Below are 23,429 nucleotides of genomic sequence, written 5' to 3' on the forward strand. Positions count from 1 at the left end.
ACTGGACATTTTTATCTGTGTGTTTCTAAAGGGACACAGTTAATGAATCACTTGAGTACATAAACTAGGCTGACACTCCAGTGCAATACTGAGGGAATGCTGGATTGTTGGACATGCCATGCATTGAATGAGACATTAAACTACAGGCCCATCTGTCTGTTTATCTGGACATTAAAGATTCCATGGTACTATTCAAAATAGAGCAGGGAGTTCTCTCAGTGTTCTGGTCAACAGTCCTCTATAAACTAAAACCATCCAAACAGATTAACTAGTCATTTTTCTCATTGCTTTTTGTGGGATTTTGCTGTGTGCAAAGTGGCTGTGTTGTTTGTTTACATACAGCAATGGCTGCATTTCTTAAGGAAAAGCCACAACAATGGATTTAACACCCTTACCAGTTGTGGATCTGAAACTGACAAGGAGCAATGAGTATGGTGCGTCCAACCATTTATCTTTTCTCTATTCAGGTCAGTTTGTATATTATGAAATGAAACATCTTGAAATGCATCAACTTAGCAACCAACTTAGCACAAGGTTAACCATTTTTTTATTACAAGGAACAAATGTATCTATTAATGTTGTGATTATTCATTGAGGTACTTCCCTCTATTTTAAGAAGCACATTATAGCCCCAATTTTTCGATAATAGGAAAAATGGAGTTAGGCTGGCGCAATGTGTCAGTTTGCTGGCAGCTGCATCTACTGTCCAAAAGGCTAGCATTGTCTACTTTTCTTACAGAAGTTCCTCCTCTTAATTTGAATAGTCTACAGGCACAAAGAAAGCTTATCCAGAGAGCTTGACATGTAACACACTTAGATAGAGTTTGGAAAATCCAGCAAGGCAGCAGTTCTTAAAGGGCTGCATTTAGCCATTAAAGGAAACATTGTGGGGTAGGCAGAAAAATGGAGTAATTAATCGCAATGATACAGAAGAGACGTGTGGAAACATTGTTCCAAACTGACTCTGAAGAGTTGGAGGTCGTACTTCAGAAGTTGCATTAAGGAGTGTAGTTCTATTTAGGGCTGAAGAGTACCCTCCAGTAAAACTACATTAAGGAAGGTTATGAACCAAGTTCGTGCAGTCACTCAAATTCCTTGTGCCCCTGCAACTGAGGAAGACATTTGCTGGATTTCAGGAGGAAGGCGTTGATAACTATACTTCTTGCTGTTGCACACATTGCACACCCAACAAGCATCACATGAACCTAAGTTGGAAACTGCCACACTCTCTGGGGCATTCCATTTCAAGCATTGTACACAACCATTGCCCTTTTACACGCATTAGTTCATTATACCACAGCTGAATGGCACATTTCTCTTACAGATGAAGATAATTGATGTGAAACAACAAACAGGTGCTCGGACTTCCAGCCCAAGGCCCTCCTCTACTCAGTTTTCCAGTGGGGTTAGCTCTCATGTTTACAGAGGTTAGCCCTAGTCTCCTATGAGTCATTCCCCCCTCCTCAATGTTTCTTCTTTTAATAATGCAGCCACTGTGGACTGCTGCATACTGATGAGATAATGGCTACTTCCTGGATAGCAGCCGTTGATGTACTTCATGATGGTTGACCATTAATTGAGGACAAATGCTTTCTTTGCATGTGGGCCATGGGGTTGATAGAGGACCCTTGATGCCCACATGGTTACCAGCTGCACCTACTTGATACAAGTGCACACTGCAGACTGACTGATATAGCACATTTTCCTGAGGTGGATTGGAAACACCTGATAGCATGAAAGATTCAGGCTGTGGTAATCTTTACTTCTACATGAAGAAAATTCAAATCAAATACAGTCTACTGAAGTCCTCAATGGGTTAATGAAATGCTTGGAACTGTGGAGGGGAGGCTTTAGATGTAGGTTTAAAATCAGGCTGTGAAAGCTTTGAAAGAGAAGTATTTCTTTGAGGTTACTGTATATGATGTGCTTGATAAACTAGTGAGTTATTTTTACTCTCCAGGGTCAGTCTGTGTCCTGAAATTCATATGTGATTTAAGATTATGCCAGATACTATCACAATATGCACAACCTGATGAAAGGTAACACTGACTCCATTGACATATTGCATTAAACAATTAATTTTGAAAATCTACTATATCTTTTTCACTTTTGTAGGAAATAGACTCGCCTTGGCTTAGGATATCATGAAAGAACTAACGAAAACATTTGCACACACAATCGCTCTACATCTTACAGAATTATTTTCTTCAGAAAACAAGCTGAATACATTTTTAATAAGAAATTTTAAAAGATAAATAAGTAGATTTTGTTGATACTTAACACTTCAAAAATGCATTTAGCAATATATTTCTTAGTACATCTTGAAATGATGGACCCGACATTCCTGTTTTCAATAATCTTAACAAAAAAAGTAAATGTAAGTAAAAAGAGATGAAATCTAGGAGAAACATCACTGTTTCATCTTTATATAGCACTGCTTTTAGTTCTTGTAAAAGGACTATTGAAAAGTGGGGAAAAGGTACTTCTGATAATGCAGCACTCTTTGAATAGTGCACTGAAGTGTCAATCTAGATTGTGTGCTTAAGTCTTGGAATAGGGCTTGAAGATTTTCAGCTTGGCTCAGTTGGTAATACTCATATCAGAGCTGGAGGAGTGTGGTTCAGACCTAATGAAAGAAAGAAAGAAAGTCTGACTTAATTGCATTTATATAGCACCTTTCACAATCTCAAGATGTCCCAAAGTGCTTTACAGCCAATGAAGTACTTTTTTAAAGTGTGGTCACTGTTGTAATGTCGGGAATGCAGCAGCCAATTTGCACACAGCAAGCTCCCACAAACAGCAATGAGGTAATGACCAGATAATCATTCAATACATTTTTGAAGTGTAATCACTGTTGTTATGTAGGTAAAATAAATGCACGTATTATCATATATGATATGATTGTAATTGGAGACTTTGGCCCAGAAATTGAGCTACTTACCGCCACAAGTTACCACTGCAATCCTGGAAAAAAACGGCAGCCGCCACTCTAACACCCTGCTCTGACGCGGGACTCAGCAGCCACCATTTTGGTGTGTGCTTAGTGCTTCCAACAGCAGCGCTGGCCCTGGAGATGCAAATATGGAGAATGTAATATTTGCATATTGAATTATCATTGGCCCGCAGGCATCTGTAAGGAATAGCTATTATATTCACATGTGATCACATGCTGAGTTGTCATTGGCCTGCAGGCATCTGTAAGGACTGCTATTGTTTAGAAGACCCAGAGGGGGTCCTAACTCCATCTTGTCCCCACTGTGCTGTATGATTAAAATCTTCAGACCTAATGCTTATTAAAAGAGTTAAACAGTAATACTCCATTGTCCTGCAATTTATTATTTTTGTACAAAGTGTGCAAAACAAGACATGGTGTCAGAACAGGGATTTGAAATGGACATCGTTGGAGCTCCCTTGCCTCGAATGGATTGGGGATCTTTGAACTTACCTGTAGAATGGCACAAGTTCAAGCAACACATGGAGTTAATGTTCTCGGGTCCGTTGAAAAGCAAAGGGGAGGAAGAAAGATGCAGCTACCTACTCCTGTGGATCGGAGAAAAAGGGAGAGACATTTTTAACACATGGTCTCTCACCACGGATGTAGCAAAGGTACTGAAAAGTTATTTTGACCATTTTGAATCATATGTGATGCCCAAGACAAATACGATATTCGCTAGGTACAAGTTTCAGGAGAAAGTACAAGGAGCTAGTGAGTCGTTTGAACAGTTCGTGACTGAGTTAAAACTACTGGTAAAAGACTGTGAATATGCAGAAGATAAAGATGAGATGGTCAGAGACCGCATTGTGTTTGGAATACATTCAGCTAAAGTGAGAGAGAAACTTTTGAATGTTGGGTCCGGGCTAACGCTGGACAAAGCTACGGACATAGCTAGATCGCACGAGATAGTCCAAGCACAGTTGAAAACCATAACCAGCGCCACAAACAGCTCGAGTGAACAGACAGTGCACGCAGTTAATAGACACACACCAAAGAACACCGCCCAGAGAGCGTGTTTCAGAGTTCTAAAAATGAGCGTTGCAGACATAAAACGCTTCAAAAACTGTGGATATTGTGGAAACCAGATGCATGTGGAAAAGGAGTACTGCCCTGCCAAAGGAAGGCAATGTGCTAAATGTGGTAAACGGAACAACTTTGCTAAAGTTTGCAAGACTGTTTTTGGAAATGCAGTACACACAGTGAGTGACAGCCAAATGCCAGATAGAGAGCCAAATGCAGAGGAACTGTTTATTGATTCTGTGTCACAGAAAAAGCAGATTTCAGAGACTGAGCAAGCCTTTGCCGATATTGAGATAGGAAAACAGGGCACAGAGCTGAGGTTTAAACTAGACACTGGAGCTCAGGTTAATGTAATTCCTCTGAGTGAGTATCACAGCTTGAAGGATGAGTATGAGCTACAGCCCACCTCACGCAGACTGACCAGCTATGGGGGTGAGCAGCTCATTGTAAAAGGCACATGCGTGATGAAATGCAAGTACAAAGAAAGCGACATGATGTTGGACTTTTACATTGTTGACACTCGAGCACCTCCAGTGCTAGGTCTAAAGGCATGTTTAGACATGGACCTCGTCAAGCTAGTGCTATCATTGACAGCACCAGTTGATAAGCAGACAGTCATGGAGGAGTTTGCTGACGTCTTCAATGGAATCGGACTATTCCCAGGTGAATGCACTATTCACCTTGACCCAGCAGCAACCCCTGTGGTTTGCCCACCGAGAAGGATACCCCTTGCTCTACATAGTCGCCTGAAGGAGGAGCTGCAGAGCATGGAGAATACAGAAATCATCGTCCGGGAAACAGAACCGACAGAGTGGGTCAATGCGTTAGTAGTGGTTGAGAAACCACGTACAGGCAAGCTCAGAGTCTGTCACGACCCCAGAGATTTGAACAAGGCTATCAAACGCCCTCACCACCCTCTACCAACGCTAGATGACATCACACCCAAGCTAGTGGGAGCACGTTACTTTAGTTTAATGGACGCACAATCAGGATACTGGACTATCAAGCTCACAGAAGAGTCATCTAAGCTAACAACGTTTAACACACCATTTGGACGCTACCGATTTCTGCGTTTACCATTTGGTCTTATCTCAGCTCAGGATGAATTCCAGCGGAAGGTCGACGAAACCTATGAAGGCCTCGATGGAGTAGTCGCAATCGTAGACGACATCCTCATCTATGGCAAGAATAGAGAAGAACATGACAGGAACCTCCGCGCGATGCTACAAAGATCACGGGAGAAAGGTATCCAGCTCAACCCCGAGAAAAGCATAATCGGATCCACCGAGATCAGTTATTTTGAGCATTGCCTCTCAACTGATGGCATTAAGCCGGATCTAGAGAAAATCTCCGCCACCAAGAAGATGGAGCCGCCGAAGAATCGCGCAGAGCTAGAGACAGCACTAGGCATGGTTAACTACTTAGCCAAGTTTGCCCGAGCCTCTCCGAAATCAACGCACCTATGTGTCAGTTGCTCAAACAATCCAATGAGTTCCTGTGGGACAAACATGACACAGCATTTCAGAAAATGAAAGACCTAATCACCAGAGAACCAGGACCAGTTCTTGCCTACTTCGACCCCAACAAAGAGCTCAGACTACAAGTGGACGCGTCAAAGTACGGACTAGGCACAGTATTACTGCAAGAAGGAAAGCCCATCGGCTACGCTTCCATATCTCTCTCAGACAATGAAATCAACTATGCTCAAATCGAGAAAGAGCTATATGCAATTCTGTTTGGATGCAAGCGTTTCCACCAGTACGTCTATGGCCGACAAGTCATTGTGGAATCCGACCACAAGCCCCTCGAGTCAATCATGAGGAAACCACTAGCCGCAGCCCCACCAAGGCTACAGAGAATGATCCTTCAGCTACAGAAGTACGACTTCACAATCATTCACCGTCCAGGCAAAGACATTCCTGTCGCAGACACGCTCTCTAGAAAGTCTCTTAGCTACCAGGACAGCAGCCTCAGTGAAGGCATGGATGTGCAGGTGCACATGGTGTGCAACAGCTTACCTGTGAGTGACTCAAAACTGAAAGAGATCCGAGCAGAAACAGAGAAAGATGCACAACTCACACTGCTGAGCAAAGTCATACATGAAGGATGGCCTGAGGAAAGGAGGAAATGCCCTCAGAGTATATCTGAATTCTGGAACCACAGAGACGAACTGTCACAAATCAACGGAATCTTCTTCAAAGGGGAGAAAATCATCATTCCTACCAGTCTCAGAGAAGAGATGTTGACGAAAATTCATGCTGGACTTATGGGCATGGAAAAATGCAAACAAAGAGCACGTGACATTATGTTTTGGCCCGGAATGTGCAAACACATTGAGGACATTGTCGGAAAATGTTCCATTTATCTAGAACGCTGCCCATCAAATGTCAAAGAGCCCATGATACCTCACCGTATCCCAGACAGGCCCTGGCAGGTCGCGGCAATGGATCTGTTCACATGGAACAACGAGGACTACATAGTGACTGTTGATTACTACAGCAGATTTTTTGAACTGGACAAGCTTCACAGCACCACATCTGCAGCTGTGATCCACAAGCTAAAGGCAGCCTTTGCCAGGCATGGCATTGTAGAGACTTTTGTCTCAGACAATGGCCCTCAATACAAATCAAAAGAGTTTGAGTCATTTGCCAAGGCATGGGATTTCACACATGTCACATCAAGCCCACATTACCCTCAAAGTAATGGCCTTGCTGAAAAAACTGTCCAGATTGCAAAAACACTCATGGACAAAGCCAAAGCGAACAAAAAAGACCGCTACATCAGTCTCCTTGAGTACCGCAACACTCCAGTTGACAACTTCAAGTCACCAGCACAGCTGTTGATGAGCCGCAGACTTTGCTCAATCCTTCCAAGCACCAACCAACAGCTGCAGCCAGAGGTCGTCAGCTGCAAGCAAGTGCATGCTTAGTTCCATACCACACAAGGTCAGGACGAGAGGTCAAGCCTAGAGTTATCCTTGACTTGTGAACTGTCAAAGGGTGTAGGCGGATCGCTGCCCTAAAAAAAAACTGTACATCGTTATTGAAACGTCAAGTTGTTTTCAGCGCTAGTTAAATGCTAAGTTTACTTATATGTTTATGCTACCGAGAACATTAGGTAGAAGAAAGGTTTAAAGGTAATGCGTAACATTTTTCTTTTAAAAGAAAGGGGATGTTACATTTTCATATTGAATTATCATTGGCCCACAGGCATCTGTAAGGAATAGCTATTATATTCACATGTGATCACATGCTGAGTTGTCATTGGCCTGCAGGCATCTGTAAGGACTACTATTGTTTAGAAGACCCAGAGGGGGTCCTAACTCCATCTTGTCCCCACTGTGCTGTATGATTGAGATCACAAACCTAATGTTTCATAAAAGAGTTTAAACTGTAATTGTTGTCCTGCAATTTATTATTTTTGTACAAAGTGTGCAAAACAAGACAGAGAGTGTGATGTTAGTCAGCGTACAACGGCAAATTAACGTCACGCTCTGCGAACTTAGACCTTAGTGCTGAGTTTAGCGCTGGGTCCTAAGCTCACTCTGAAAAGCGAGCATGCAGCAGACGGACAGAGATGCTATTCTTAAAGGGACACACACATCTTTCAGGTAAGTTTGCATCTAAGCTTTTGGACTGGATTTTTTATATTTTATTGAAGTAGTGGCTTGGTGCAATAAATGTTAAAAGTTTTTTATGTGTGCAGAGAGTGCTGCTGGATGCTTGCAAGGCCTCAGATGGTAAAGGAAGACCTCTGAGAAGACAGAAAATGCTGGAAATACTCAGCAGGACAGGCAGCATCTGTGGAGAGAGAGACAGAGTTTATGTCTCAGGTCGAGTTGCTGCCCTACCTGCTGAGTATTTCCAGCATTTTATGCTTTTCAGATTTATAGGATCCACTTGCAGAGGGAAGAAGAAGACACAGAAGAGGATAATGCAGAAGAAGAGGAAGCAAAAGAGGAGGAAGCAGAAGAGGAGGAAGCAGAAGGAAGGATGCAATCCAGACAGCTTTTTCTGGCCGGGATATCCAGGATGGAATCATCTGCCTGCGGTATCAGTGACCACAACTCCAGTTCCCCTTTCAACATCGGTCCCACACCTTACCTTCCCTCTGTTACTGACGATCATAGTGCCCTCTTGGCCACAATGCTGAAATAAAAGCCACCAAAAGCAAACTTTTGAATCCAACTTTATTCATCTATCCATCCAATATGACATCAAGAAATCAACTCATCACACTTAGTGACTGTCTCGTGTGTGCCTTTGCCTATCCTACTGATGTCTCGCAGTGCTGCCCCAGTGGCTGCAGCCTGGCTGGTGGAAGGCTGCTGACTTTCAGTGGGGGACACTGCAAATGGCCTTGTTGGTCGACCTTGAGGAGCTGGTGGCTGGGAGTGTCAAATTGAGTGATGGTGATTTCTTTTCTCCTTCTTCTTCACTCTCCTCTCCCTCTTCTTAATCAATGACTGGCTGGGCAGGCTGCATTTCTTGGGTGTGTGAAATGAGGAAGGCACAAGGGTGGAGTTGTGGTGAGGGGAGGGCAGGAAAACAAGAGGTGCATGTGAGAAGGAGGATAATGTATGAGGATACCAGCATCCTGTATCCTTTCAGGCGTGCCACTGGCCAAGGGCTCTGCCATGCCCCTGCCAAGAATGGCCAGCACCGTCTCCTCCAAGGAGCTGAGGTAAAGCTAGGAATGGGGGCTGTGCCTCATGTTGGTACAGATTGTTGCTAGGTGAGTGATTGGAGGGGGGGCGTTGTGTATTGAGAAGTGTGTGAGGCTAGTGGTGTCGTTGGTAGAAGATGGCTTTTGAAGATGCATTCACTGACTTTGACCACTGGTCTGAGGTAATGAAGGTTCTTTGGGCACTGGAGCTAGGTCATGAGGGTAACACTGCTGGCAGTGATGAACTCGGTGATTTGGTCCCACATCCTTCTTTCCTAAGGGCTTCCTGGCCACTGTGGGTAGAGGACCTGTCTTGCAGTGTTGTGCCTGCACAAAGCTGGAGTGCTGTGTGCGAGCTCCTGAGTGCCCCTTCCCTGGATTGCTGAGCCACTTGTGTTGGTGCTGAAGTACTTTTCCCATTTGTTTAGGTGGGAAGGCAATTCATCTTTAAGAGCTGTAGACTCCCATTTGGGAATTCTTTGTAATGTTAATTTTTTTCCAGCAGGCACTTGAGCTGTAAGGGCTGAAAACTGCATATTTTAAAATTATTTTAATTTTTTTTTCATTTATAAGGCAGTTCCCTTTTAAGGGACCCCATTGCTTTCTGAAATGACAGCCTTACTTTAAGAGAAGGCTGTTCTTGTTGCTATGGCCATGTTACATTGGGCCTCCTGCCTGGACTAACGCCATGAAAACGGCCTTGCACGGTGAGTTTAGCGCTGGGCTAATGTTAATTAGCAACCAGCACGAATATCCTGGTCCTCCCAGTGCCATCAATTTTGGAGGCTGTTAACTCCGGCCCACGGTGGCACCAGCAGGTTTTTAGCGATCTTGAATTTCTAGGCCTTTGTGAGCTTCTATTACTAATATAAGCAAAGCTCTGTGAATCCTTTTACAATGCACACCTGGGATGCTCTTGGATAAATAAACGAAGAAGCTGTTGTGATGAGCGTAGAGGACTTTGCATGTATTGAGAAAACAAAATAAATATACCCGCTTGTGCTGGGGTGAATAAAACTCTTTAGCTGGCAAATTTAACCCACCCAACCCAACGGGAACAGGATGGGCAGGCAATTAAAATCGCTAGAGAGGACGTACCATTCCATTCCTGCAGTGCTGCTGCTGACTGCAATTTTGACCATGCAATTTTTAGTAGCTGAGGCGCCTGCTAGATACTGCCAGGAGCCTCATCAATACATGGGAATCAGTGTTCTATGATGTTATTTGGATTCCATCACCACTTTTACTGGAAATCACAAAAGTCCTACCAAGCACCCAACCCATCAGTAAAACCTAACGGGATTGTTCTCTCAGAAGCAGTGGAAGAAGTATTTAAAGGGTCACTCAGCTACAGGTAATTGGATCATAGGATCTGTTTGCCATTGTGCAGTATGAATTGGCAGGAGAATCTCCAGTTTTCAAATTGCTTCTTTCTGATATTTTTGTACCTTACTCTCTCTGTGTATCATGGGTGCTATTATTGCCAGTTTGATTCGGATGGAAGAAGAGGTAGAGCAAGAGGAGCAGCAACACAAGCAGCCTCAGCAACCAACACAAGCAGCAGCTATGCCTATTAGAAGACCGCAGGTGAGGAGGGCTGCTCGTAGGAGGCCAAACCCAGCACACATGATGTATAGACCAAGAGTAACTTTCTTGGATCGATCTGAAGAACAGTGCATTAGGAGGTTGCGTTTCTCCTCTGCAGCCTCCTGCTGGAGCAAGGGACCATGTTTTGCCAATGGCTGTAAAAGTCACCACAGCCCTTAACTTCTTTTGCACTGGCTCATTCCAGGCTGCTACAGGGGACATCTCTTGCAAACAACAGTCTACAGTGCACAGCTGCACTAAGCAGGTCACCAAACAGGTTTGCCAGGGCTAGCCAGTACGTCACCTTCCCCATTGACATCACCAGTCAGCAGATGAGAGCTCGGAGATTTGCAAGAATGGCTGACTTCCCTCACGTCCAGTGTGTCATTGACTACACATATGTTGCCATCAGGGCAGCAGAACACCTGCCAGCAGCCTTTATGAACAGGAAGGGCTACCACTCCATTAATGTGCAACTCATCTCCTATCGCAGAAACAGGATAATACAAGTTTGTGCAAAGTTCCCAGGCAGCTGTCACAGTGCTTTTATCCTGCAACATTCAACCATCCTCCCAATATTAGGCCATTCCTGGAACGTGACAGGATGGCTGCTGGGGGTAAGGGATACTCCCTACATAAACGGCTCATGACACCCCTGAGCAACCGCACCACGGCTGAGCAACACAGGTATAATCAATCCATGGGACCACTAGAATAATTGAGCACATCATAGGGCTCCTCAAACATCCTGCACTACCTTATCATCGAGGGAAGCCGACATTTAAAGGAGGCAGAGCAACCGCAACAATCATCATCGGTGGTGAAAGACAAGGATGAAGGCAAGGAAGCAGCAGAAGGAGGGCCACCTCAATGTCTTGCTGAGTCAGTACTTCTCCCCCAGTTGTGGACCTCTCCCTGGCATTATGTGCTGTTTTATCCTGCAGAAAGAAAAGATGAAAGTTAGTGATTGATTCTTGAAAAGGAAAGTGGAGTTGTGTATGGCTTCTGCCTATAGTACATCTGCTGAGAGCTGGAGAAGAAACAAGATGGAATGAGGTGATGAATGTAAAGCCAACTGTGTGGTATGTGAAGCGAGATGGAGTTGTTGGATGAGTTGCATTGAAACAGAGGAACGGAAGTAGCCCATTCAGTCACTCGAGCTTGTTCTGCCATTCAATTAGATCATGACTGATCTGCACCTCAACTCTATTTACCCGCCTTTGTTCCATATCTCTTGATAAATTTACATAACAAAATTCTTTTGATTTCACTCTTGAAAATGTCAATTTACCCTGCATCCACAGCCTTTTGGTGGAGTGTGTTTCTAATTTCCAGCACACTTTGTGTGAAAAAGTGCTTCCTGATTGTACTCCTAAATGACCTAGCTCTAATTTTAAGATTATGCCTTCTTGTTCTGGATTCCCCACCAGATGAAATAATTTCTCTGTCTCTACCCTATTGAATCATAGAATTCCATAGGATATATGGCACAGAAACAGGCCATTTGGCCCAACCAGTCCATGCCGGCGTTTATGTTCCATTCGAGCCTCCTCCCATCCTTCCTCATCTAACTCTATCAGCATAACCCTCTAATCCCTTCTCCCTCAGATGCTTATCTAGCCTCCCCTTAAATGCATCTATACTATTCGCCTCAACCACTCCCTGTAGTAGCGAGTTCCACATTCTCACCACTCTCTGGGTAAAGAATTCCCTATTTGATTTCTTGGTGACTATCTTATATTGGTGACCTCTAGTTTTGCTATTCCCCACACTCTCTCTGTGTCTACTCTATCAAAATCTTTTGTTGCCCCCATTTTACGCCTGTAATTTGGGTGCACCAAGGTCTAATTTCTACCCTATTGTCTGCAGAACACTGACTGGAAAATGAAACTAAAACAGCCCTCAAACAACTTCAGATAATCTGCCTCCAATCAATTACTCAGTCTCTAGGCACTACTTAAAAAGGCTGCACTGTCAATAGTTACCCTATCAATAAGCTAGAGGGTAGATCCGTGTCACGTTACAAGCAAAGAAACATTTGTATTGCATTTACTGATCACAGGCCTATATTTATATGTTGCAATGTAGAGATGTCAGACCTGATCTATGCTGATGGCTGCACCTTGCACTTTGCCTAGCAACAAAGGGTTAGCAAAGAAGCAAGTATGCCTGTTCAGGGCTCTGCTTGCTGGCTGGTTAAATTTTAATATACTGTAGTATTAAGAATTGAGCTGGCAGGAACATAGCTTTGAGAAAGTAAATAGCAGAAAATTAATTCCATTGTTCAGTGAATCAGTAATATGGAGGCATAAACTTAGGATCAGTAGTAAGAGCATAAAGTTAGAAGGCTTTTGACACCAAGGAAGAATTGAATATGGAATGAAGTGTGATGGAATACTCTCCACTTGCCTGGATGAATGCAACTCCAACAACACACAAGCTCGACACCATACAGGACAAAGCAGCCCGCTTGATTAGCACCCCATCCACCACCTTAAACATTCCCTACCTCCACCACCGGCGTACCGTGGCTGCAGTGTGTACCATCTACAAGATGCACTGCAGCAACTCGCCAAGGCTTCTTATGTCGTACCTCCCAAACCCACAACCTCTACCACCTAGAAGGACAAGGGCAGCAGGCGCATGGGAACACCACCACCTCCAAGTTCCCCTCCAAGTCACACACCATCATAACTTAGAAGTACTGTATATTGCCGATCCTTCCTCGTTGCTGGGTCAAAATCCTGGAACTCCCTACCTAACAGCACTGTGGGAGTACCATCATCACACGGACTGTAGCGGTTCAAGAAGGCGGCTCACCACCACCTTTTCAAGGGCAATTAAGGATGGGCAATAAATGCTGGCCTTGCCAGCGACGCCCAGATCCCACAAATGAATTAAAAAAAAGTGGATATTGAAGCCGAGTCAAACATATTGATTTCATTTAGGAAGAGATTAGAGTAGAGGGTAGAGTTTCCGCGGGGTCCTCTTGATCTGCTACTATAACATTAATAAAACTCCTGCAGAAATGGCGTAAGTGGCTGTTTTTAGCCGTGTGCACCGTTTCTCTGGGGCTCCACTGATCTCCTGCTGAAGGTACAGCCGGAGATGGGGAGAATCCCTGCAGAAATTCCAGGCATCGATGAAGAAAAATATTAAAATGTACAGGGAAAACTCAAGGAAATGGGTTCTACCGGGCACTTGCACTTGCACTGGCAAGATGAGACAAAGATCCTCCTGTGCTGGAATTTCTACGATTCAAGTTTAAGTTTTAACAAGTTCTCAGGCAGCTCAGAGGACCACTTGGGAGCTTTTTAAATTTGCTCTTGTACTCTGTACACCCTTTTATAAAAGATAATATCCTATATACTTCTTTTACAGCTTCATCAACTGTTCTCCCACTATTAAAGATTTGTGTATCTGAACCCCTAAGTCTCTCTTACTCCTTTAAAAATTTTACTATTTAGCGTTTATGGCCTCTCCTTAAAATAAAAAATAAATGAACAAATGCAGTCTCACGTTTATCAACAATTACATTTGGGATACTTTACAAAATGGTTTCATTAAAAGCACTATATTGATGAAAGGGGAGGAGGAGGCACTGCTGGAGCTGGAGATAAGCACAACACATGCACTATGGAGCTGCAGCCACTCAATTCCTTTAAGATTGTAGAAAAACATTAATAGCATGCAAAAATATTATACACTAAATCATCACTAAAATAGTGTAAAGGGGAATTTCACATGAATGCTTTAAGCTTCTATATGCTAGTATCCCATGCATAATCTCAGGGCAGTAAGCAGTTATGTACACTATATAAGTATGTCCAAAAAACAAATAACTAAAGGATTGATAGTTATAAATGTAATATTAAGTTTAACATTATTTGTTTTTAAGACTGCAGTTTATATGGAATTTACAAAAAATCTAACTGCGAACCTTGTATTCAAAAGGATCCTCCAAAAGATAACACTCTGGTTATGGTGTCAGCCGTGGCTCAGTAGATAGAACTCTTGTGTCTGAGTCAGAAGGTTGTGGGTTCAAGTCCCACTCCAGTGACTTGAACACAAAAATCTAGACCGTGCTGAGGGAGTGCTGCACTGTTGGAGGTGTCGTCTTTCAAATGAGACATTAAACTGAGGCCCTATCTGCTCCCTCAGGTGGATGTAAAAGATCCCACTGCACTATTTCAAAGAAGAGCACGGGAGTTATCCCCAGTAATCTGACCAATATTTATCCCTCAATCAACATATTATCTGGTCATTATCACAGTGCTGTTTGTGGGATCTTGCCGTGTGCAAATTGGCTGCAGTGTTTCATCCATTACAACAGTGGCTGCACTTCAAAGGTACTTAATTGGCTGTAAAGTGCTTTGGGATGTCCTAAGGTCATGAAAGGTGCTATATAAATGCAAGTCTTTCTTTCTTAGTGCCACTTTAGTAATTAGACACAACCTCATAACCTGTATCTATTCTGGTTGGTCTTCAGATGTCATCACCCCAGGGCTGCATGAGGGAGGGTTGCTGGTTTCTGAACATATCATCTATTGAACTAAATGATCCACTGACTGCACCCAGTTAAATAGTATAATTTGATGTAACAGTGGGCCAGAATTTACTGTCAAAGTAATGATAACGTTAATGACGCTCACTGTTATTTATGTGCAAATTGCACAGCAACTTTAGGCGAGGGCAGATGCGTGGTTAAATGTGAAAATCCGGAAGTTGCTGTCCGAGATACACCGCTCCACCGTTAGCTTCCCAAAAACGGCATCTCTCTGTCTGACTCACCATTCAAATGAATTACGTGAAGTTCCTGTACTTGCATCGTAGATACGAACTTAACTCGCCACAGAAAGTTAGGGCTTGTCCACTTCAGTCTAAGTACTCCTTTTTAATGGTGTGATAAGTCTTAAATGCTGCCAAACAACCTCTCTGGCACTGAAAATTAACTTTTACAAGTGTGGAGTTTCATTCCTTTAGCTTTTAATTGTTGGAAATTTAAAAAAACATTTTAATTACTTTTTTTTACTTTTTCTTTCTGGCTCTTTCCTCTCTCTTAATCAAATCTTTCTTTCCCTTTATTTTGTTTTCTGTACCTAATTTGATATTGAATTCACTATTCCAACTGACACTTCCTGGGTCAGATTCTGCACTGCTCATTAACAATGCTTCAATCTGATTGATTATGGAGATACACAGTTGCTTTCCCTGTTCACACAGGTCCCATATGGCCCATAGAGGTCGCTGCACCATTTCAATTTCCCACTTCCAGCAATTTGCCGTGCAAAAGCTCATGGAAATTAAATGGGCAAGAGCAAGTCTAATGGACTGCAGGTGCCGTTCACTAGCTGGCTTCAGTAAATTCTGGCCCGTAATCATGTTGTGTGTGTTTGCATAAAACTAGATTGCACAATATCATGGACATTTTGGCCAGAATTTTCTGGGGTCTGTGCAGGCACGATTGGCGGCGGATCAGGTGGGAACTTTGAAATAAGTTGCAGCGGGTCGGGAACCCGCCATCATCCCATTCCCACGCGCCTTTCCCTCGGGTGCATTTGCTGGTGCGGCAGCGACCCGACCGGCAGAGGCGGGCGACCTAATTCAAATCATTAACAGGTAGTTGTCAGACCCTTAAGAGCATTTTTCAGCCTACCTTTTGAATTTCCCTGGCTGCCCACGGGATTCACATAGCACAGGAACCACGTCTGTCAGCCTGAGGCAGGAGTTGAGTGGTTATTGCTCCAGCTGATTAGATGACAGCATGAAATGTACTATAAATGCTCCCACCTCACAGCTGATCACTTTCCTCAGGCATTGCAGAAGCGTTGCTGACTGCATTCCCAGCATTTAGCTTTCTACAGGCTGCAAGTGCTTCCAGCAAAGTCGCCATCCAGTCTCACTTCATTGTTACAACCTATCACTCCATTGACATCTTGCTCCTCTGATCTCTAATTGACCTGCCATCTATTCCATCAACATGGGTGCCATTTATACTGTGTCACCTTGGTCCTCAGAATCGGACCACAATGAGATCCAACACCAGCAGCACCAGGCACACCGTCAGCACCAACAACAACACCACCAACCTTCTCCTCAACCACCTGATGCTGCACAGGACAGAGGGCCTCAGCACAGGGCTGCACCACGCCAGAGGCAATACCCCCAACACAGGGTATACAGGCAGAGGATGAGCTTTCTCAACATGACTGAGCAGCAGTGCCAAAGGAGGCTCAGGCTATTGCACCAGGTCATCGCAGATATCTACATATTGCTCGAGCAAGACCTGTAGCCCAGAAGAGCGGGTGGACACGCCCACCCAGTGGCTGTCAAATTCACCAACGCCCTCAACTTCTTCACCTCAGGCTCCTTCCAGAGATCTGCAGCAGATATTTGCGGCAACTCGCAGTTGGTCGCCCACAGATGCATCACCCAGCTCACCGTTGCATGTGTGCGCCAAATTCCCTGGCAGCTGCCATGATTCTTACATCTTTCACCAGTCCAACCTCCCTTAGCTCTTCACTCCTCCAAACAGACTTTCCGGCTGGCTGCTTGGAGACGAGGTGTATCCACTGAAAACGTGCTCATGACACCCTTGAGGAGGCCAAGTACTGAGGCCCAGGAGAGATACAATGAAAGCCACACCTCCACCAGATGTGTCATACAGCAGACAATAGGCATGCTCAAAATGCGCTTCAGATGCCTTGACAGATCTGGAGGAGCCCTTCAGTACGCACTAGCCAGGGTCTCCAGAATCATCATGGTCTGCTGTGCCCTGCACAACATGGCACAGCAGCAAGGATTAGCGCTGCCTGAGGAGCAAGGCACTGCGCACACAGCCTCTTCAGAGGAGGAGGAGGAGGAGGAGCTGGAGGAATCTGCGGTCCAGATTCCACCAGCACCCGAGCACATTGCTGCCTGGGAGGCCAGGGATGGCCTCACCATGTCCAGATTTACTTAACATTACGCAGTACACCCATATGGCTGCCAGATGCTGCGCCAGGTTGGCACCACCCCACAGCAACACCATAAAGGATCCCTACAATTACCAAGCTATTCCTTTCACACTGACCACCATTGCTGGAGGTACTGTTATGTCTCACCAGTCACTGCAACTCACTAAGACACTTCCAAAGGTGCACACAAATGTGTCCAAGATGGGAAAGTGGTGAAAAGAAAGATTTTAATGGCAGACAATACAGTAACGGAAACTTGACATTAACATTGACTAAAACACCCAAGTGGCTACCCCTGTGAATCTACTGTGTGTCACCTTTCTCTTCCGTATGCTTCTACGAGGTGCTACCCCTGTGGCTTCAGCAGAGGTAGAGGCAGCCTGCTCACTTCCCTGCTGTGACTGCTTAGACACTCTTGGCAGACGTCCTCTGGGTAATGGCCCTGCTAAAGTCTGCTCTTCCTGCGATTGTACAGGGGCAGGCTTGGCCATCACGATCCGAGGAGCCATCTGGGGCTCTGACTGAGGGGGTGGCAAGTGTAAGTGCTTTGAGAGAAGCCCACACTTCCCTCTCCCCGCTCACCATCATCCCTCTCATGGGCCACCTGCACTTCCCTGCTAGCAAGGAGCTAGCGAGAACCTTGCTGCACATCAGTGTGGCCATGAAGACCCACGTCTACACTGACATCCCTCCTAGACAGGAGTTCTATGAGCCTCTGCCATCTATGCTCCATAGATAGCAATCTATTCTCCATAGAGACCATTTGCTCCTCTGAGTGGCGCATTAGCTGCTTCATGCAGGTGGCCATCCTATCCATGGAAGAGCCTACAGTCGCCATCGCCTGCGACATGGTGGTGCTCATGTTGGAGATGGTCTCCTTCATTCTCTGAACATTTGCAGACATCGTGGTCGCAAAACCTGACAGAGTCCTTTGCACTTCTTCCTGCACCTCTAGGGTCGCCCTCTTTCTGGATGGCCCATAAGCTCAGCATCTGCATGCAGCTGAGCAGAGCTGGGAGCATCCTGCACCCCCCAGCGAGGAGTCTCCACTGCTGTCCATCTCCATCATCTGCTCTTGCTCACTTGTAACTTGTGACGGACCTGGTGACAACACAACTCTATCTCGCGTGGGACCCACTGAGGTGTGCATCTCTGTGCTGGTGCTGGGTGTGCTCATGTCTGGTGATGCTGTGCCCTCAGAGGCTGGAGGCTCCTCTGAGGAGTCGTCCTCCTCTTCCTCCTGGACAGTGGTGGGGGGGCTATTGATGGACCTGTGGGAGAATAAAGAGATGAGTTAGATATGTCATATGACATATACCATTATGCACATGATGACTATTCAGTGGCTGCTGACATCAGTCCCCATATGAGTGACTGAAGTATGCCATGTAGCTGTATGATATGTAATTCTGTCACTAGGTTGCTGAGATGTCCCCCTCTCTCTGTCCATTACCTCCAGCTGCTCGGCCACTCCCGATACTTCTAACGCAGCCTCCTCTGCTGTTGTGAGGGTGGCAAATGATGGAGGCCCACCTCCAGTTCTCTCCCTCTTATTCTGGGCTCTCTTTTCCTGCAAGGAGGGAAAGAAAAGGTTGAGCGAGAGTGATGGAATGAGTGTAAGGAATGGATGGGTTACATCTTTAGAGGGAGATTATGATGGATTGGGGTGGCAATGCTAAGTGGCCTCCTTGCGTGTTGTTAGTTGGTATGATTGCATTAGGATGAGGCTGAGTGTGAGGGGTAGCTAGTAAGATGGGGATGTGATAATCTAGAGAGAGAGGGATGGGTGGACGTGCAAGGTATGTTGCTGTGAGTAAGGATATGCAGGAGTAGAGTTGGGAAGGCAGAGTGATGGGGATGTGATGAGAGGCAAAGCAGGATGAAGTTGAGTGTGGCTTTGTACTTACCTTTCCTGATCTAATGAGATTATTGAAACGTTACTGGCACTGCACCCAGGTCCTCCTGAACACATCCCTGCTGTTGACCTCCACTGCAATTTGGAGCCAGGCTCTTTTTGTCTCCTGGGGAGGTCTCTTCCACCCACTGGAAGGGAAGAGGACCTCCCTACCTGCTCTGACTCCCTCCACAAGCATATGCAGGGAGTCATCGGAGAACCTGGGTGCAGCCCTCTGCCTCTGTGCAGCTATCTCTCCAACTGTTTGGAGCAATGAAAACCTCCAGTGTGCTGCCTGCACACTCCTAGATGAACCTTCAAATGCAATGTGGCCACGGCTCCTTTAAATATCCCGGCTGAAAACGCGTCATGGATGACGTCATCAGACCCGCACCATTTACTAGGGCTGGGTAACGCGCAGGGCAGGCTTAATTGGCCCCATTAGCGCAAAGTCGATTTCTGCAGTGGGATGGAAGCAACAGTGGGGTCGCGACCCACCACATCAACCGTCCGCACCCGACCCGCCCAGGTACAGAAAATTCCGGTCTTTGAATGGCTTGATGTATTTGTCCAATGCCTTCCTTCTCCACACTTAGGAACTGACAAAGGATCAAAATCCACCCACTGTGTATCTCTTCTTTAAGAACAACTACAAATTAATGAACTGAAAATGGTAGAGAACCTTGTAAACTAAGGTTATGTGATGTTAGCAGATTTAGTTGCGGTTGACAAAATGTTCTGCTGAAAATATAATATTGGTTAAACATACACTGTACACTGTTATAAATGTTATCATATTTATATTAAACTAGTGCACAGCCTTCCCAGTGCCCAGTTTTTTGCATACTAGTTTTTAAAATAACAGAACTGATATTCTTATTTAAAATAATATCTTTAATGTACAGCTATCTGCAGCACCTGCTAATTTTGATCAACCTGAGGTTTTTTTTCTCAATATACACTAAAATTAGATGAAGAATACTTGAAAGATAAATGTCAAGTCAAATATGGACTTCTCTTCTTGCAGAGGCTCTAACACAAAACCAGCTAGCCCTGGAGAGTTCATGACAGAATCAGTTCATTACTCCTCTTGAAGCCAGACCCGGAGTGATCAAGAGAATCCAGCTCTTGTAGCTATAAATCCATCACTGTATAAAAAGCAGGCCTCAGCAACCACAGGCAAGCACTTTCAGGGAAATCCTGACAAAGTTTGACAACATAACTGTATTACTAACAAAAAGTGAAAAAAAACACTGAGCAGGCTGAAATGTTAATTTGCAGTCATGCTGATGTAAAATGATTTTGTCAATCATACATTTTGCTCTTCGTACCTACTCAATTTGTGCAGGAGATAAAATGCAATGTTTTTAATTATACAATGCTTCCATAACGTTTCAGATTTTTTGACAACATGTTGACACTGCCTGTAGATGCTTACTAATTATTGCTGTCAACTAAAAACTATTACTGGTGCAGGAAAACAAATGTAAATAAAAAAGCAACTGGCATAATTTGTAACATTGGCTACAAGACTTTTCTTATATATATTTGTTTGGGAAATAAGGTCGGTCAAATGTATGGTTAAGTTATATACATTGTTTTCATATTCTATTTGATCTGGCATCATGAAGCAACAAATATATACATATAATGTAAATATCACTTAAAATATTTTGAGATTAATGGTTGAATTAACTGTAAATATATTGGACTACATATCTTATTACTTCTGTACTTAGCAAGCAATATGGCTCACTCAGTGCTTGATAACATTTGAATTTCCCATTTACATTAAAATAAAATAGTTATTTTACATTTTGTATTAATTAGCATTGCAGAATTGCTCAAATTTGTAAAACATAAATTTTGATATACAAAATAAGCTAGAGAGTTATGTGTTCATTGTGACAGTTACTTCTCAAAGTTGTGGTGATCTGATTCGGTTGCAGTGCCAACTGACATTTGCAGCTCATTGCTACATTTGTGATGTGTTGTCTGGATTCTCAGTTGGACCACGAGCTGAGAAGGTAGCAGTAACAGATATATTCCCTGTGGGAAAATAAAATCTTATCCTCTTCTTTTGGGAGGTCATTTCAGACCTTAATGAGAGGCTAGTCTTCCCTGCAGAACTGATGGGGTGAAGGCCAGATCTAGTGCAAGGGCATATTTAGAGAAGATAGCAGCATTTGTGGATCTGAATGTTCATTGGAATCAATATTACAATGTACCACAAAGTATTAGGGCGTAGGTTCATGCCAATCATCCAAATGCTAAGTTTCAAAAAGTAGTTGTGTAGATGTGGTAAGATGCCAAATAGTGGCTGAGAACTACCCCACATGGAGGGAGAATTGGGGAGATAGTCATCCTAGGACAGTTTTATGCACATCTCTTATTTGCAGGCTTTAAACAAGCATTAGTGGAAGCCTGGAAGCAGGTTTACTGACTCACTTTTTTTCCCTTTGAATGAAATGCGGTACACGAAAACCAGGAAGGAACACTGGAAAAAAACCCTTAAAAGCCTCACATTATTCAAAACATATTTATTAGTGCTGAGCTTATTAAGGGGTATGTACTAACTGAAGGCTCCTTTTCATATCTTTTTTATAATAATGAAAAACATTACCACCGGCTTTATCTGTGGTAAGTTATCAACCATGAATGTCACCCTTTTTAAAGTTGCCATCAGTGTCTTGTTAAAATGTATATAAATGACATTCTGATTCCATCATTGCCACAGGCACAACTGTTGCTAGTAGTCAAGTAACATCTATACAGATGTATTTCATCATTGACATCTCAGAGTGAAGCCTAAAGTCATTTTTATATTACTTTTCTGAACTTGTGCAGATTTCAGCAATAAAAGTTTAAACAGCCATCAATGCTACTGCTAAAGGATTTCTTCTCTTCCATGGAGAGGAGGATAAAAAGAGCGCGGAGAGGAGGCCTGGGACCGGAGCTGAGCGGCGGACCTGCGAGAGGCACAGAGTCAGCGAGAGGAGAGAGAGAAGTAAAATGTAATCGAAGTGTGATGTCACCAGAAAGCAGGTAAGTGATTGGTTGGTGAGTATTTCTCTCTTTCTCGCTTTTTTCCAAACTTAAATTTTGTGGTTTATAGTTTTTGGGTCTCTGTTGTGTAGCGGGGACTGCTGGCAAACAAGGGCCCTTGAGTATATCATTTCATTGTAGTGTAATTGGTGGGATTGATTTAATTTAATTTTGAATTAATTAAAGGGTAAGTCATGGCAGTACAGCTCGGCTCCGTGGTATGCTCCTCCTGCACTATGTGGGAAATTAGGGACACTTCCTTTGTCCCTGACGAACATGTGTGCGGGCACACCGCATTACGGCGCTGGAGCTGCAATTGGAGACATACTGGAGCATTTGCGATGCTGAGGACATCGTGGATAGCATGTTTAATGAGTTGGTCACACCCCAGGTAAAAGCTGCACAGGCAGGAAGGGAATGGGTGACCGCCAGGCAGAGTAGTAGGCGCAGGCAGTTAGTGCAGGGGTCCCCTGTAGCCATGCCCCTCTCAAACAGATATAGCGCTTTGGATATTGTTGAGGGAGATGGCTTATCAGGGGAAGACAGCAGCAGCCAACTTCCTGGCACCATGAGTGGTTCTGCTGCACAGGACGGGAGGAAAAAGAGTGGGAGAGCTAATAGGGGATTCTATTGTAAGGGGAATAGATAGGTGTTTCTGCGGCCGCAAACGAGACTCCAGGATGGTATGTTGCCTCCCTGGTGCAAGGGTTAAGGATGTCTCGGAGCGGCTGCAGAGCATTTTGGAAAGGGAGGGTGAACAGCCAGTTGTCGTGGTGCATATAGGTACCAACAATATAGGTAAAAACTGGGATGTGGTCCTAAAAGCTGAATATAGGGAGTTAGGAGGTAAATTAAAAAATAGGACTGCAAAGGTAGTAATCTCAGGATTGCTACCAGTGCAACGTGCTAGTCAGAGTAGAAATAGAAGGATATTTCAGATGAATACTTGGCTAGAGGAATGGTGCAAGGGGGAGGAATTCAAATTCCTGGGACATTGGAACTGGTTCTGGGGGAGGTGGGATCAGTACAAACTGGACGGTTTGCACCTGGGCAGGACTGGGACTGATGTCCTAGGGGGAGTGTTTGCTAGTGCTGTGGGGGAGGGTTTAAACTAAAATGGCAGGGGGTAGGGAAACTGCAGGGAGACAGAGGAAAGGGAAAGAAGGATAGAAGCAAAAGACAGGAAGGAGCAAAGCAAAAGTGGCAGTCAGAGAAATCAAGGGTTTAAATCAAACATGGCCACAGTAAATAATAATTCTAAAAGGTC

This window comes from Somniosus microcephalus, chromosome 4, assembly GCF_052327205.1.
Source record: "Somniosus microcephalus isolate GS21.2 chromosome 4, FLI_Smic_1.0, whole genome shotgun sequence".
Classification (NCBI taxonomy): domain Eukaryota; kingdom Metazoa; phylum Chordata; class Chondrichthyes; order Squaliformes; family Somniosidae; genus Somniosus; species Somniosus microcephalus.